Source organism: Macaca mulatta, chromosome 1, assembly GCF_049350105.2.
Source record: "Macaca mulatta isolate MMU2019108-1 chromosome 1, T2T-MMU8v2.0, whole genome shotgun sequence".
Lineage (NCBI taxonomy): Eukaryota > Metazoa > Chordata > Mammalia > Primates > Cercopithecidae > Macaca > Macaca mulatta.
The window spans coordinates 183,120,376-183,137,692 of NC_133406.1; the positions used below are offsets into that span (position 1 = coordinate 183,120,376).

Here is a 17,317-nt window from a genome sequence, read left to right on the forward strand (position 1 = left end):
TTTGTGACATTGGGCAAATTACTTACATTCTCTAGGGCTTAGTTTCACCATCTTTAAAATGGAGAACATAGTTTCTGTTTCCTAGTGTGGTTGTATAAGGTGAGTTAGATAATAGTTTTAAAACACTTGACACTGTACCTGGCAGAGTAAGTGCTTTAAAAAAATCAGTGATTGTTATTATCACTAGTGTTGTGATAGAGGTGGGAATGTAGAGCCATGAGTGACCATTTTCTGGGATATAGCAACTCACAGGATTTGATGTGTACGCCGGATTCAGATGATAAATGTGGCTTTGCCACATGGTCAAAGAGAGAAGAGGCATTATAAATATATGGAAAAGCAAGTAGAGGGATGAAGATGAAAATATGTCATTTGTTCATTCAGCAATATTTAAGGAGCTTCCACTATGTGCTAGGCATTGTACTACATTTTACAGATATACAGTGAACAAGAAAATGTCTTGCCTTCATGGAGCTTACATTCCTCAGGGGGAAACAGACAATAACCTAGAAAGAAAAAAACAAGGAAATTAATAAACAAAGAAAATCGGTTGCAATTATGTCTACAAAAAAGCAGTGTGATACAAAATAGAATAATTAAGCATTTATGGAGGAGATATTATTTTAGGTATGATTAAGTTGAGCCCTGAAGGATAGAATGAGGCAGTCATCATGTAAAGAGCTGAGCTGATGAAGAGCATTTCATGCAAACACAAAGGCCCAGGGGTGGGAAACAGCTTGCTGGGTGTAATCAGCAGCAAGAAGATCATGTGGTTGCAACATCACAAGCTAGAAGACTGAGTGGCCTTCGTTGGGTGAGGGAGGTTGACAGAAGCTTGTTTTTGTTTTGTTTTGTTTCATAGACATATGGGGAGCAACAGGAAAGGTTTCATGCATGGAAGGGGCACAATTAGATTTCTATCTGTTTGGTGGTTCCACTGTATGGAACATAGATTTTAGAGGGTCTAGAGTATAAGTAGAGGACCAGTTAGGAACTATTGCAATCATCCAGTCAAGGGATGGTCTTTGGTTTGCTTTTAAGAGGGAAGACATGAGAGCATGTCTGCTAAGCAATGGTAGTGGTCTAATAGAGAGGGAAACTGATGATACAAGAAGTTATTTCAAAGGAGTTAACGAAGTTAAAGTGGAGACAGGAGCTAGGAGCAGTGACTCATGCCTGTAATCCCAGCTACTTGGGAGGCTGAGGCAGGAGCATTGCTTGAGCTTGGGTGTTCGAGGATGCAGTGAGCCATGCCCACATCACTGCATTCTAGCCTGGGTGACAGAGCGAGACCCCTACTCTAAAAAATGAAATCAAACACAGTGGAGATAGATGTGTGAAGTTTAACAAATAGAGCTTGATAAGAGATTAAATTGGGGCAGACAGAATGTGAAAAACGGAAATCAAGGATGACCCCAAGGTGGTTTTCTTAAGCAAGAGGCTGCTATTTATGGAGATGAGGAAGAGTGGGAGAGGAACTGGTGTGGGGGGAGGGTATAAAGAGCTTCCCTAAAGGCATATTAAATTAGAGACCCCAATTAGACAACCAAATAATATTTACAGCTCAGGGTCTGTGCAGGAAATATAAACTTGGGAATCATTAGCATTTCTATGGTACTTTTAAGCCATGGTGAGCTCACTCAAGGAGAACATGTAGATAGAGAAGACACAAGTGCCCAGAGCCCAAAGGTTCAAAAGAAGAGGAGGAGCCAGCCAAGGAGACAGAGAAGAAGAGGTCAGTGAAGTAAGATGGAGGCCAGGAGGAATGAAATGCTGTGTGGCAAGAGAGGAGAGCAATCTAAGAAGGAGGCGGTGGTCAGCTCTGGAATCTTGCTGAGAGGTAAAGTGCAGGCAGAGAGAGGTCCATTGGATTTGGCAATGTGGAAGGCACTGGTGTCCTTGGGAGAGGCGTGGAAGCCAGCTTGGGATGGGTTAAAAATGTGAATGTGGAAGGGAACTGCAGTTGTGTCTGTAGGGCTTTATTTGCTTTAAAATTTGGCGGCTACAAAGACAAACTATTGCCATTTGTGAATTATGAAGGGGGGTATATGAATGTTTGTCTCTTTACGTTTCTGTAACTTTTTGCTTTTACTTCCTGAAAACCAAAAAGTAATGGAAGTACTTTACTACCACGTGAAAACAATAAGAGCAAATTGTTAGAGAAATTTGGCTGAAAATTTGCAGAGATATGGGGAGCAATAGGTGGAGTTAATGTGGGGTTGAGGAAAGGTTTTTGTCTGTCATTTGTTGTTTTTGCTTTTAAATGGGAACTATAAGGACACAGTTGGTGGATGATGGATGATGCAGAAGTGAGAGATTATGTGTAAAGAACTGAAGTCCTTAGCAAGGGAGCAGGGAGGAGACACAGAGGGTAAGTGGTGGGGTTTGCCTTTGATAGGGGTAGAAATGAGTGAGCATGGGAGCAGGAGGAAAGGCAGTGGGCACAGCTACAGAGAGTTGAGGATGGTATTGTAGAATTGGTGCAGGAAGGTGACAGAATGCTGGGGGCACTTCTATTTTCCATTGAGTTGAGATGAGGTCATCAGCTAATAGGGTGAGGGAGTGAGCAGGGCATATGAGAGGTGAGAGGAAAATGAAGAAGGTGTGAGTTGTTGTCTCCAAGAAAGGGGAAGTTAACGTGCTGAGGAAGCAGTGAGTGGAGTGGGGACTAAAACATGTGTTTCCAGCTTCTGATCTAGAATGGCTTCTTTTCAGCCACATGCTTCTCATTTACCACTGAACTTCACTGAGTTCCAAGCATGGTTCTTTGACATCATAGGTCCACAATGCATGTTTGCTGAGTGCATTGTATAGGGGGTGGCAGTGCTGTTTTAAGAAAATAAAGAGAGGAAAGTGAAACTTATTGAGCATGTGTTATAGGCTAGGCACTATGCCAGGCACTTCATCTACAATATCTTTTAATGAGGTTTTAGCGATGAGAAAGCTGAGGATCAGAAAATCTAAATAATTTGTCCACAACCACTCAGTGTGTGTATGTATAATGTGTATATATGTATATGTGTGTTTTGTATATGTATACACATATATAAATGTATTTTGTATATGTATATGCATATATAAATGTATTTTATATATGTACATCATATATAAATGCATTATATATCTGTATGTGCATATATAAATGTTTTATATGTATATATAAATGTGTTTTATATATGTATATGCTTATATAAATGCACATATACATATATAAATATTCATACACACACATTTGTAGTCTAATAAGATTCTCTCCCTATCTCAAGGAATTTAGAATCTGGCAGTCTAGCCAAGGACATAAGCTTCACATACAAATGAATAGAGCAGACATCAGCAAACTATAGCCTATGGGCCAAATCCATCCCACTACCTGCCTGTTTTTTGTAAATAAAGTTTTATTGGAACCCAGCCATGCCCATTGGTTTAGACATTGTCTTTGGCTACTTTTCCATTACAACAGAGTTGAGTGATTGCAACAGAGGCTGTATGTCTCACAAAGCCTAACATATTTATCTGGCCACTTTATAGAAAAAGATTGCCAAGCCATGGGATAAAGTATAAGGAAGAAGATGCTGCGTTTGAGAAGATGGAGCTAATTATCTTGGTAGTGATCAAAGTGCTTCCTTGAAGCAGTGACATTTGAATTCCCTCTTGACAGATTCACTTTTTGATTAAACAGATACTTTTTAGCATCTCTTGTGTGTCAGGCACTATTCTTGGTGTTCGAGTTCAATAGTGAACAACATAGATAGAAGCCTGTACTCTCATAAGGCATTCATTCATGTAGAGAGGTGGAATTTTGAGATATGGAAATGGAAAAGAAAATCATTGCTGTTGAAGCCCATCTGGAGCCAAGGCAGAAAGGTTGGAATGTTCAGAGAAAGTTGCAGTGATAGGAAATAGTCCAGGTTACCCCAGGATGTGAGGAGGGCAGTAATGAAGGACCAGACTGTAATGTAGTGATTTTCAAAGTGTGGTCCTCAGACCATCCTCGGAATTATGCAGGTAGCTGGTTAAAAACACATATTCTTGGGCCACAGTCCAAACCTAGTTATTCTGTATCTCTGGGGATAAGAGTCAGGAATCTACATATTCAACAAGTTCTTCAGATGATTCTAACGCTCACTGTATTTTTAAATGATTGTGGTAGAAATTTATTGGAGTCGGATTTAAAAGTATGGAGAGGGAGTGTCAGCAAAAGGTAGGAGGCAGGGGAAAGGAGTGAAGGCCCTCCCATTTAAGACAATTTAGAACCCACCACTGAAATTCAGACTCCTGTAGGCATATCTGAGATACTAATGGATGAGGTCACTTGTAAATGCGGAAGCCCATTTACAAAAGGAACTGTGGAGCCTTCCTAGGAGAAAGCCCAACCTAGAAGACAGAGGAAAGGAGAAAGATGTGGTTGATGCAGACCTCTACTTGTCAGAGGGAAAGGACGATGCTGAGCGCATTTCCAGGAGAGCAAGGAGATTCGACTCACGGTTCAGGCCCTCACACTCTCATTTTCAAGTCAAGACTGACAGAGCCAGTTCACCAAACATGTAAACCCTGTTAGTGTGTTTGAGAGGCCTGTAGTTAAGACAGTTGAGGTGGAAATATAGAACGTGCACTGAAATGGTGAAAATAGAAGGTAAAATTAATGATAGAGGTAATTAGGTAAGGCCGGACTCCCCGGAATAACCTTGTGATTAAGTGGGACATCACCTTTTATGGCAAAGAGAGAGGAGTGAATACAACTATCCAAGCAAGAGAAACCACTTGAGCAAAGCTGCATAATCAGAGATGGCACATGCATGCTGTAATGAGTGGACCAATTTGGCTGGAATAGGAAATTCATGTAGGGTCGTAATAGGTGATAAGTCTGGAAAGATTGCTTAGGGCCAGATGGTGAAGGGCCTTGAACGCTAAGCAAAGGACTTTGGCGTTTATCCTGGAGACAGTGGGGAGCCATTTAAGTTTTTTAGCAGTGGGGCTATGTGATTAGAGCTGTACTTCAGGGAAATTAAACCAGTGGAAGGATGGAAGATAGATTGTAGATGAGAGAGACTGGAGGTGAGGAGACTAATTAGGATATTGCTGAAAAGGCCTGGGTGAGAAATAATGAGGACCTGAAAAAGGTAGAAGCAGTGGGAATGGAGAGGAGAGAGAATGGCGGGTTGAGAAAAAACAGATCAAATCTACGGGAGTTGGCAATTGAATAGAGAAATGGAGTGCTTCAAGGAGATGAGTCCAAGACAACTCTGAAGTTTCCCACAGGGATAACCACAGAGCCATTGGAGCCATTGACAGAAACTGGGAGGACAGAGATGGATAAGTGGAAAAGGCATGGAGCCTGTTGGTTTGCAATGTGAGAGGGACAACTGAGCAGGCTGTTAAGCGGCAGGAACTCTGGGGAGGTCAATGATGGCACCATGGGCCTGCACAGGAGTTCCCTTCCCTTGCGATCAAATGCAAGGCCATAAGGACCATCGATTGGCCCCAGCCCGGTATTCAGATGTTTTCATTCTTTCTCCCTGCATACACACAGAGTCATACACTGATTCAATAAATTTATGCTGGAAACAAAATCTTGGGTTACACGTGTGTGTAGTGACTAGTTTTGTTCACTTCACCCCATGCGGTAAAACTCATGCCAGAAGTCCAGAAAATATGAAGGAAAAAGAAATATTCTGATAACACAGTGTGAATCTACCAGGGAAGAATAAGCAAAACTGATTAGGAAACTGATTTCTCCTCCAAGTTTCATTTTTAAATACATAAAATAGATAATCAATTCTTCAATGGAGAGTATAAATAAAGCTACATATTGATGTTTGAAAAAAAAAGTTCCCCTTTCCTCCTTTTTTCTTCTTTAATTTCTTAACAATGCAACACCAAATCAAATCATTTCAACAGCCCTGCTGGGCTCAGGAGGACTCTGGCACAGCAAGAAGGGCTTCCCCTAAGTATAAGTTACCAAGCCAAAAATGCAGTGAAAACCTTCTCTTCAGCAAAAGCGGAATGAAAAAATGAAATATTCTTCTAAAATTTATTTTTTAGAGTGGAAAAGGAAGTTGCTTAAGAAATTCAGAAGTTAGCTGGGCGCAGTGGCTCATGCCTGTAATCTTAACACTTTGAGAGGCTGAGGCAGGGCAGATTGCTTGAGCCCAGAAGTTCCATACCAGCCTGGGCAGAATGAGAAACCCCCTCACTACAAAAAATTACAAAAATTAGTCAGGTGCAGTGGCATGCACCTGTAGTCTCAGCTCCGTGGGAGGCTGAGGAGGAAGGTTTGCCTGAGCCCAGGAAGTTGAGGCTGCAGTGAGCTGTGATTGAGCCACTGCACTCTAGCCTGGAGGACAGAGTGAGACCCTGGCTCAAAAAAAAAAAAAAAAAAAAAAAAAAAAAAAGGAGAGTGAAATTAAGTAGTTATTTCAAAGCTATAACTTTGAAATCAGGACACTAGTTAGTCAAGAATTCTAGAAGTACAAGAATTATAGAAGGAAATCAGAAGTATGTGAATATCTATAACCTGCTAAGCACTTACATCCCCATCCCATCTTCCATAAGGACACCCACTGCCTTCTGTCACTACCTGACCTCCTCCAGGAGAATCCTTTTGTTCTGGAGGTGCAATATAGTGTCATCACATGCTCACGAATTTTGAAAGCAGGTACTCCCAGATTTGTATCCTGGTTCTGAGCTTTATTAACTGTGACTTAAGGCAAATCTCTTAATTTCCTTGGGACTCAATATTCTCATCTATTACTGTGAGAATTAAATTAACTAATGAGTAAAAAGCACCCCACAGTGTGGCTGGGATGTAATGGATACTTTTTAAAGAAAAAAAAACTTTTTATCTTGGAATAGTTTTATATTTAGTGAAAAATTGCAAAGATTATACAGAGAGATCCCATATAAGCCACACTCAGTTTCCCCTATAATTACTTCATTTTAGTAAGGCACTTTTGTTACAACAAACCAATATTGATACATGATTATTAACTATAGCCCATACTTTATCAGATTTCCTTGGTTTTTACCTAATGTCCTGTTCCTGTCTCAGGATCCTGTCCAGAGTACCACAGTACATTTCATCATCATGTCTTCTTAAGCTCCTCTTGGCTGTGAGGTTCTCACCCTTGTTTTTAATGGCCTTAACAATTTAAAGGACTTCTGGTGAGGTGTTTTGTGGCATATCACTCAAATGGGATGTCTGATATTTTTATCATGATTAAATTGGGGTTATAGATTTTTCGACATAAGACCCAAAAGCAAAGAACAATGTTCATGACTTCTCACTGTTGATGCTGAGCTTGATCACCTGGCTAAGGTAGGCTTTGTCCGGCTTCTCCACTCAAAAGTAACTGTGTTCACTTCCTTTCCATATGATACGTTTTGGAAGCAAGTCACAATGCCCAGCCCACACTTAAGGAGTATGAAGTTTTGCTCTACTTCTTTGAAGGTGAAGTGTTTACATAAATTATTTGAAATTCTTCTGCACAGGAGATTTATATATTCTCCCTCGTTCATTTAGGTATCCAATCACTTTCGTATGTCAGTATGGACTCAAGGATATTTATTTTATACTTTGTGTTATAATCTAATACTGTTTTCTTTGATTCTCAAATTGTTGCAATATTTACCATTGGAAGCTGTTTAAATGGGCTTCTGTGTTCCTTTGACATACCCCGTCACTGGGGGTGTGTGTGCACGTGTGTGCGTGTGTGGGTTTTACTTTGCTTTGTTTTAGCACTTCCTTACTTTCTGGCACTTTAGGATGCCCCAGGCTTATCTTGTGTATTGCCTGTCCCAGACCTAGAATTAGCTCTTACTCCAAAGAATCCTTGTTCCCTTTATTGAAATGGGAATTTTTTTATGTCATTTTTCCCTTTTACTTTAAGGGCACAGAATGAAGCTGCTAAGAATTCATTATGGAGTTTTAAACAACATTAACAGTATAGACAATTTGATGTCTCAAAGTAAGCAAATATTTCCTTTAATGCCTCCTATCTGCCAGATGTAGTGCAGGTTTCCAGAGATATTAAGATGACATGGGACACATTTTGAGATTTTCCTGTGCATAAGGTTACTATATGCACCATTCTAAACATTTCACATTAACTAATTTAACCCTTACAACAATTCGGTGAAGACCCTGTTATTCTCATTTATGGACAGCTATGATAAGATACCCCTGCAACCCAGGGCTTCACTGTTTTCACTGACAAAATACATAAGTAGAGGGTACTAAGAGCAGAAAAGAGAGGCACCCAATTCAGCGGTAGGATTAGGGAGGACTTCCTGGAAAAAGTGACACCCGAGCAAAATTCCAGTGGGTGAAAAGGGATTATGAGCAAAATGTGTGCAGTAGTGTTCCAGGATGAAGAAAGACCTTGAGTAAATACACCAAGAAGTGGAATCCCTTACTAGGTGAGGAGAAGGGTAAGCAGTGAAATATTGCCAGGCAGGGCATGAGTAGAGTTGAGGTTGAGAAGGAAGACAAGAGACTAAGTCTTAGAGTATATGTCTATTCTGCTGGATAGCTTGGACCTTGGACTGGGAAAGAAGGAGTGATATGGTAACATCTGAGTTATGGGCAGATCCTTTTGACACAGTGCAGATGACAGATGGGAAGTGTGAAATGAGGCAATAAGACTAGTTAGAAGGGAACAGCAAAGGTCTAGGGGAGATTTTTTGGGTCCCGAACTCAGGCAGAGGCAGTTCAAGTGAGAGAAAGTCATGTGTATTAACTGGCAGGACCTAGAGACTGAGAAACAACAAGGCTACTGCATTTCCTTTCTTTCTTAAATGTGTAGTCTGAGCCCCAGGGCAATAAAAGAGAAGGGATTCAAGGGGAATGCTTTAAGGAGAAGATCATGAGTTTGTCTACAGTATCCTATGATGTGAATTTTGGGAACCTGAGTTTGCCAGTAAAGCAGGAAAGATAGAAGAACCTTACCCTTTATTGTAGCAGCATTCATCTGCAAGAGAAATCAAGCCAACCAAAGTTGAATTCTGCCTCCTCTACTTAGCTGGGATATCTTGCCTGAGTCGCTGAGTCTTAGTTTCCTCATTTGTAAGGTGAAGAGACAGCAGTACCTACCTGTTGAGGTTGTTGAAAGGACAAGAGTTAATGTACTTAATGCTTTGGACACATAGACATGTGCCATCTATTATGATTGGTTTCAAATTTCCAGGGTTTTATTTTTTGCTTTCTCATTAATTTCATTTAATCTCTCAGCTATCTTTTATGGGTACATTTTAGCATTCCTTCACAGCAAGATACTTCAGCACAGAGAAATGAAAGAATTTGCTCCAATTAAAGAGCTCCCAGAATACATTTTTGAACTTCCAGACCAGAATTTTTCCACTACATTTTCATCAGACTTGTTAAATATGAAAATAGTCCTTGATCAATGACCTTGTTTATTCATTTAACAAATATTTATTTCAAGTACTAGTCTACGGCAAACATTATTATATATGATAAGGATATGGAAGGAACAAAATAGACACAGCTCCCATCTCACCGACTCAACATTCTACTTGGAGAGATATACAAACAAACAAATAAATAAGTGTAAAATATGATATTGGAGATGGTTAAGTGCTGTGAAAGAAAATTAAGCTGGAATTTGCCTAACATGCAACATATTCTTTATTCGCCCTGCTTCAACTCTTTTGCCAAGATTAAATTTTCCACAATTGACTGTCCTATTTTAGTGGGTTTCTTTCATTTTAAGACCTGTGTCCTCCCCAGTACTGAGGAGGGAGAAGAATTGTGAGGATAGGAAGTTAAGCAGAACAGTATACATATAGGCAATGATCTTTCCTAAAAACACTAACAAAAGTTCTGCCTCAATTTGGGGTCCCAGTACTTTAAAACTCATTTATAGTTGTTGGCTTGGGCCAAGAGAGGAGGCTAAAATTCAATCATGAGGAATAAAGTAGGTGGGGGAAAGCAAGAAGTTGAAAGATAACGAATTCCACCATTAAAAGCCTTTGAAATGCTTTGGTGCCTTTTCTCCAGCTGTTTTCTCTGTCACGTAATGAGAATTAATTTTATACAAAAATTTTCAAGCTGCTTTTACGAAGCCTTGTAATAAAAGCACATTCTCATGTCACCAAAAACTCTCTTCAAATGTAATTTGTTGCGGGAATATAGCATCCCTTACTTTACCATTCTACTATTGTTTCATGTTCAGGTTGTTTCCAATCCTTGGCATATCTGGCATCTATTGCTCTGTGTCTATCTAATCCTTTGGGTGTTTCATCCCGAGGTTTAAATGGCTTAAAACAACATTTACCTATTATTTCTCATGCTTCTATTGGGTGTTTAGGTGGGTTCTACTGATTTAACCTGGGCTCACTCAGGCAGGTGCTTTCAGCTGGAGGCTCAGCTGAGCTGAAGGTCTGAGATGTCCACATTCACCTGTCTTCTAATTGGTGCTGACTGCACAGGGATACCTCCATTCTCCCTGATGGCTTTCATCCTCCAGTGAGTTAGACTGGCTTTCTTACAAGGAGGTCTCAGGACAGCATTTCAAGACAGGTGAGAAAGCTCTAAGACCTCTTGACGTCTAGGCTCTATAACTAGTAAAATGTCACTTCTACAACATTCTTTTGTTCAAAACAAGTCACAAGACCAGGCCAAAATCAAGGCATTAGAAATAGACTCTACCTCAGGACAGCAAGAGCATCAAAGTCACATTACAAAAGGGAATACCAGTCAGCATCTAAGGGATTTGTAGCTGTTAACCTACCATAAGAGATTACTATACCTTATGCTGCAATGAACATTTTTATAAATTGAGCTTTATGTTTTAGAGGCTAAAGCATTATTTCTTTTCAATCAACCCCTAGAATTTGATTTGCCAGGTAAAAAGCTCCAGATACAAAGGCTCTCGCTTTCCAGAATTCACCTCCATGACCCCTCACTACCTCTGCTTTCTAAGACAAAGGACATTCAATTGGTCAACCCCAAATAAAAAAGTTAATTCTAATGTTTTATTACAACCAAAGGCAGATTTTTTTTTTTTTCTAAAGGAATAAAGCAGCTCAGTGGCAAAGAGCTGGATTTTTCTACTTCTGATTAAGAATAGCGTTCTCCTTGGCATAAACGAAATCTTGAGTGAGGAGCTGGAGGCAGACCAGATTTCAGATCCATCTACCAAACAAATCCCTTGTGATTTGAATGTATGAATTTGTTGAGATTTCCTGATGGCTAACAATATGCCTTCATGTTAGCAATGACAAAAAAACTAATAGCTGGGCACGGTATTAAAAAAAGGCCTCTTTTTCATGTAATTGAATTCTTCAATCTTGCACTGCATTCATTGAGAAGAACTCTTGGGATGAATTTCTTTGAAATCTCTGCTACTGATTTTATTTTCTGATATGTTGACCTTCTTCATCTCGAGACATGTTGCAAGATTGGCAGGCCTCGTTTTCTGTGCATCAGATACAGTGAAGCTGTGTTAAGGCTCCTGCCGTTGAAATTTATTCAGTGTGGATGCTAATGAAGAATTTTGAAACGATCTAGTCTGCTTTATTCCTCTTTTTTTCTCATTTCTCTGAAAGGGGGAGATATAGCGTCTCCTTAGCAAAGAGAACTGAAAAATAATGACCACATCTCTCATTCAGAACTTAGTCTGGTTTTCAGCTCACTCTGTTCTATTTTGTGAAGCAAACTATAAATCTCTATCAACGATGATGGTGATTATTATTTTTATTATTAGAGATGGAGTGGAAAAATATCTTACTGGTAATTGCCCTGTCTAAATGTCCTCCACATACATCAATTTATACAATGTATATATTTACCGTTTATCAGGTATCTGCAATGTGAAAAACACCAAGCTAGGCATGGGCAATGCAGATATGAATTAGTTATGCCTCCTTCCTTCAAAGCAGCTCACAATCAAATATGGAAGGTGGACGTGAATCAAATTGACCCAGGTAAGCATAACATTTTCAAAATTGCACCTGGAAAAGGACTTGAATTAAGAATGAATGAAAGAGGAAATATCTTCCATGCAGCCAGTAAGCATAAGGAGAAATTCATTGTGTTTATTCAACCCATTGCCCTTAAGTTAGACTAGCAGCACCTGCAAGGTCTTCATTTCAGTAACACATTTGCCAAAACCTTTAACTTCCTTGCCTCCTGGTTTTTCATCATATGCATCTAGAAAAACACCAGTCTGGGCCAAACTCAACCAATCTTTTCCATGGTGCTTATACCTGCATGGCAGGGTCACTTCAGTGGGCAGAATGACATGACCACCAATCTCAAAAGTATCCACATACCACCCAGTTCCTCTGTTCAACTTATTTTCTCACTCTGTGCAATAAATGTATCTCATTTTGTCCATTTTCCTCGAACTCCCAACTCCTTCCCAACCTCCCTCCTGTACCTTTCTGACTCTCAGCAAATGAGTTTGCCTCTTATTTCACATGCAAAGTGAATCTGTGAAATGAGAAATCTTTCACATTAAACATACAAACGTGGCCGGGCGTGGTGGCTCCCGCCTGTCATCCCGGCACTTTGGGAGGCCGAGGCAGGCGGATCACGAAGTCAGGAGATCGAGACCATCCTGGCCAACATGGTGAAACCATTTATCTACTAAAATACAAAAATTTAGCCTGGTGTGGTGGTGTGCGTCTGTAGTCCCAGCTACTCAGGAGGTTGAGGCAGGGCAATCGCTTGAACCCGGAAGGCGGAGGTTTCAGTGAGCCAAGATCGCGCCAGTGCACTCCAGCCTGGCAACAGAGCAAGACTCTGTCTCAAAACAAAACAAAACACGATATAAACCTAATGGCACCTGCACCCTCCTGCCCCCATGTCCTCCCCAGAGGAGAGTGAGCCTAGTTCCTTTGCCAAAACCAATTCATTCACATAGCCTTCGAAACACGTCTTTTGAAAGATGTTCCTCTCTGTCATCATCTAAACATGCTAGAGTCACTTCAGTCCTGAATCAATAAATAAACTTCCTTCCAGAGACCCTCACACCTGCCACCAGCTATAACAGTTTTCCTTTGTCTCTCCTAACTGCATAGCTGTTTTAAAAATATCTGTCTCTTATTGCTATCCTCATTACAAATCGTGTTATTCTGCCCTAACCTGGCTTCTGATTGCATCATTCCATTTGAACAGCCTTTATTAAAGTCATCAAGTGATATCAATGTCCTTAACTCAAGGGCCTATCTCGGTACCCACCTTCCTTGACCACTGTGCCATGTTGGCATTGTTGACCACTCCCTTCCTTGTGAAAAACCCTCCTCTCTCCTCCACTTTGTTGGGACACATTTCTTCGGGTTTTCTCAGTTATCTCTGGTTATTCCTTTGTGCCCTTTCAGGTCCGTCTTTTTCTACTTGGCCATTAATGACAGGGTTTCCTAAGTTTTCACCACGGGCATCTTCTTATCACATACTTCCTCCTCAGACTTTCCACACCTACAACCTTGAGGACCATTGAAAACTGCCCAGATTGCATCTCCAATGCACAGCCTTCACTGAGCTCTAGGCCTACATTTCTTGCTATTTTATATCTGCACCTAAATGTCCCAAAAGCATCTCAAATTCAACATACCCAAAAGAGGATTCACGATCTGGTCCTCTTCCAGGATTCTCCATCTCTCTGCACTTGCACAAGTTAATAAGAATCTGAGTTATCCTTGACACACTCTTCCTCAATCCCTAACCAAATTCTGCACATTCTAACTCTAAGATCACCTTGATCCATCCATTCGTCCATTTCCACTTGCTCTTATCTCCACCCTTGTACAAACCATTGTTGCTTCCCCTCTGGGACTAATGCAAGGGCCTCCTGACGGATCATTCTGATTTCTCCCTTATCCTCTTCCAGTTCATTCTCCATATGACAACCAAAATTATCATTTAAGAATACAGAACTAATTGTATCACATCTCTGATTAAAATCCCACAATGGCTTCCCATGACACAGGATAAAGGCCAAAATCTTTAACATATCCTAAAAAGCTTTGCATGGTCTGACTTCTATCTATTCCTCCATCCATATGAAACCTGCCCTCTGCCATTACCCCTTCTTGACATAAGAATGTATGCTGGTATTTCCTCTATTGGGACATTCATCTTCTACTGTTTACCTAGTTTACACCCTGTTGTCCATCCAGTGTGTACACAGAAAGTCACTTCCTCAGAAGAATCTTTTCAGAATCTCAAGACTAGCTCACTTCTCCTGATGATATGCTCTTCTGGTACCATATAATTCTGTAATTATTTGGTCAATGTCTACATCCATCACTAGACTAGAAAATCCACGAGGGCAGAGGAGAATGTCTTTCTGGCTCACTACTCTTTCCTCAGTGCTTATGCCAGTGCTAGGAACACAGTAGACATTTAACTATTGTTCTCAATGAGCACTCACCTATGTGCCAGACATTGTTCTAGTGGTAATACAGCAATGAACAAAACAAACCTGATCAGTGTCCTTTTGTACAAAAGAAATAAAATTAAACAAGTAAATAAACATATCATATTAATAAGTAATAAGTGCTATAAAGAAAACAGTGGAGCAAGGGGATTTAGAATGTTAGACAGAGGTGCACTGAGGCACTTTTGTTTAGGGTCTAAAGGCTATTTTGGATAGAGAAGGCCTTTCTGAGAAAGTAGCATTTGAGCAGAAACTTGAATTAAGTGAGAAAGCTGATATGGAAAGAATCAGGAGAACTTTCTGAACAGAGTGAAGGCAAGTACATAGGGGAATGAGCCAGGCACGTTTGAGGGGCAGCTGAAAGGTCAGTGTGGAATGACAGGAGAGTCATGCTAGTAGAAAGTGGGGTTGGAGAGGAGGGCAGGGGCATATCACCATGTGAGGATTTGCCCTTCAGAGTTGGACCCCTTGTTGTGTAAGAAATACTGAAACATGTGTTTTTTAAAGTCCAGATCTCCAAGCTCCAATCCCAGTTCTGCCACCAGCAGCTGAGTGGTGCTGGTGCTGAAAGCAAATCATGTTCTCTCTGTTCCTCGGTTTCCTTATGTGATCAATGAGAATTTGAAATTAGATTATTTCTAATGTTCTTTCGAGATCTAAACTTTATTTGTTATGAATGTGATTTGATAAGGAGAACTGGGTTAAAGGTCCTAGTCTGCAACTGTGATTTTGTGCAAGCTTCTTTTCCTTTCTGAGTCTTTTTTAATGCTTGAAAAATAGGAGTAGGAGAGCCTCCTCTCAGGATTGGCATCAGAAGACATGGGCTGTGAAAGCTTTGCGTAAATTGTAGCGTGTTTTAGAAACCTGTTGCTGAAATGTATTGAGAATCTATAGTATACTAGGCACCGTTGAAGGTTCTGTGTGTGTGTGTTTTTTTTATACTCACAGCAATCTCAGGATGTAGGTCTATTTAACTGAGACCAAGAGAGAGTTTTTTTTATCGCAAGTTCTCTCCTGTAGTCAAATGGCAGAGTTCGTTTTGCACCCAGATCCTGTTGGCTTCAAGGCTTGAAGACTCCTCACTAGAACACAAGGTCTATCCAAATGTGTGAGTGCAGGGGCAGGGTGGAGAGGTGAGGAGCTGTTTGAAAGCCCAGTCCCAAGGGCATTATTGATATAAAAGAAATTTACCTAATGATAATGTGATATTTGTATTTCAGTATTAAGACTGCTTGAAATAATCTGTATCGTAATGACATTTTTTCAAATTCATACTAAAGAGAGAAACATGTGCAACCCAGAGTTCATCATGGGACAGTAATCAATCATTCTTACATCTGGCCATTCATCTATTGAGCACCTACTATGTGTCAGGTCCTACCCAAATTGGTAATGAGACAGAAATGAAGAAGATGCCTTTGACCTCAAGGACCATACAGCTTCAAAAATGAACATGGGGATAAAAGTGATAGTGAATTCTGACAGTTGGGGTAAGCAGAGCCATATGCAATGTCCAGTGAACACCGAGGGGAAGCTGTGCATAAACCAGGAAGAACCTTGCACAAGAAATGTTGCTTAGAGCTGAGATTCATATTTAAGAAGTGGATTTATGGACTCACTAGTACTAAGGAAAGCAGGGTTACCATCTCCCTGTCCTTGAACCCTATACCATATTTCATAAACACTAGCATACATATTTATTCCATGTTTTAATATCTGAGAAATAAGGATGCATCCCAGAGTTGCTGACATCTTATAATCACTGCTGACTGGCAGTCAGCCATCATTACCTATATGCACACACTTGGTCAGAGCTGCTCATACCACCATCACTTCTACTGAGTTGTGCACATTGCTGTTCCTACAAGTGCTGAGTTTGATTGACAGTTAAAGGATCTTCAAAAAGATTACACCATGATTCATCTTTGAAATGAAAAGTTATTTGTACTCAGAAAAGCCCAGAAACAGTGCAGCATGATATTTGGATATAAATGCATCTAAGAGATGTCTCACTAAGTAGGAAACAAAAATCCAAATTGACAAGAAATTATTGTCATAACTTTTACTTGGCAGCATCTTTTTTCCTCGCAGTACATAAAATAGTAGTACACCTTATATTATACCTGATGCCTCTTAGGCCAAGTGAGATGTTGAATTTCAATTAATCTAGGCAAGTCTTATATTTTTAGAAGCTTCATTAACTCACTTTGAGCTTTGGGCCCAGTTTACGTAATCCAAGCTGGTTTTGTGAACTCCTACCATGCTATCCCTATGCCATTCACTCAAGACCTTACTTTTTTCCTAGCGAGATAGCACTGGGCTAAATTCAGCTCAGTGTTCCAGGCTGTTGAGAATGGCTCGAATTGTGATTCGGTTATCCCATATATTAGCCACCCCTTGTGTCATCCGTGCTGACACTTTCTGGTCACCCAAGGATGATCTTATTATCTAAGCATGTTATTTGTAAGGAATTTCACAGCTGAAGCGAGGTACAGAATGACCTACTCTAAACCAAGAGCGATTAACAAGTTTGGAGCCAAGCCAAACTCCAGAACAAGGTTGTTGTTGGCATGATTTTAATCATGATAGACAATTAGCCGAGCTTAATTATATTGAGACGAGAAACCAGAGTGAGTGGCAGTAATGAATTTCTCTGGGAACTCCCTTGTGTCTCCAGCTCATACTGGCTGGCCTATAAAGGATGTAAAATGATAAAAGATGTTTGCCTACATATACAAGCTGTGTTTACCTCGAGGAGCAGCCCATGTGGGGAAGGGGTCTGAAGGACTCTCTCTTCTATGGGGACTTATCACAAGACACAAATGGGATTCTCAGTTCCACTGGCATTTTTGCTTCAGGAAGGAGATGCAGAAGAGGGGAAACATCTTTCAGCTGCGCTTGGGCACATTAAATGTTAA

General features: G+C 40.4%; 1 long non-coding RNA gene across 1 annotated transcript in view; it reads left to right on the forward strand.

The window, feature by feature from the left end:
- The window catches only part of LOC144333166 (uncharacterized), a 59,259-nt gene that overhangs the window by 14,275 nt on the left and 27,667 nt on the right, over positions 1 to 17,317 (forward strand). Inside the window, exon 2 of the long non-coding RNA XR_013401613.1 lies at positions 11,819 to 11,943. This is a non-coding gene — a long non-coding RNA (uncharacterized LOC144333166). The remainder of the gene's footprint in view (positions 1 to 11,818; positions 11,944 to 17,317) is intronic.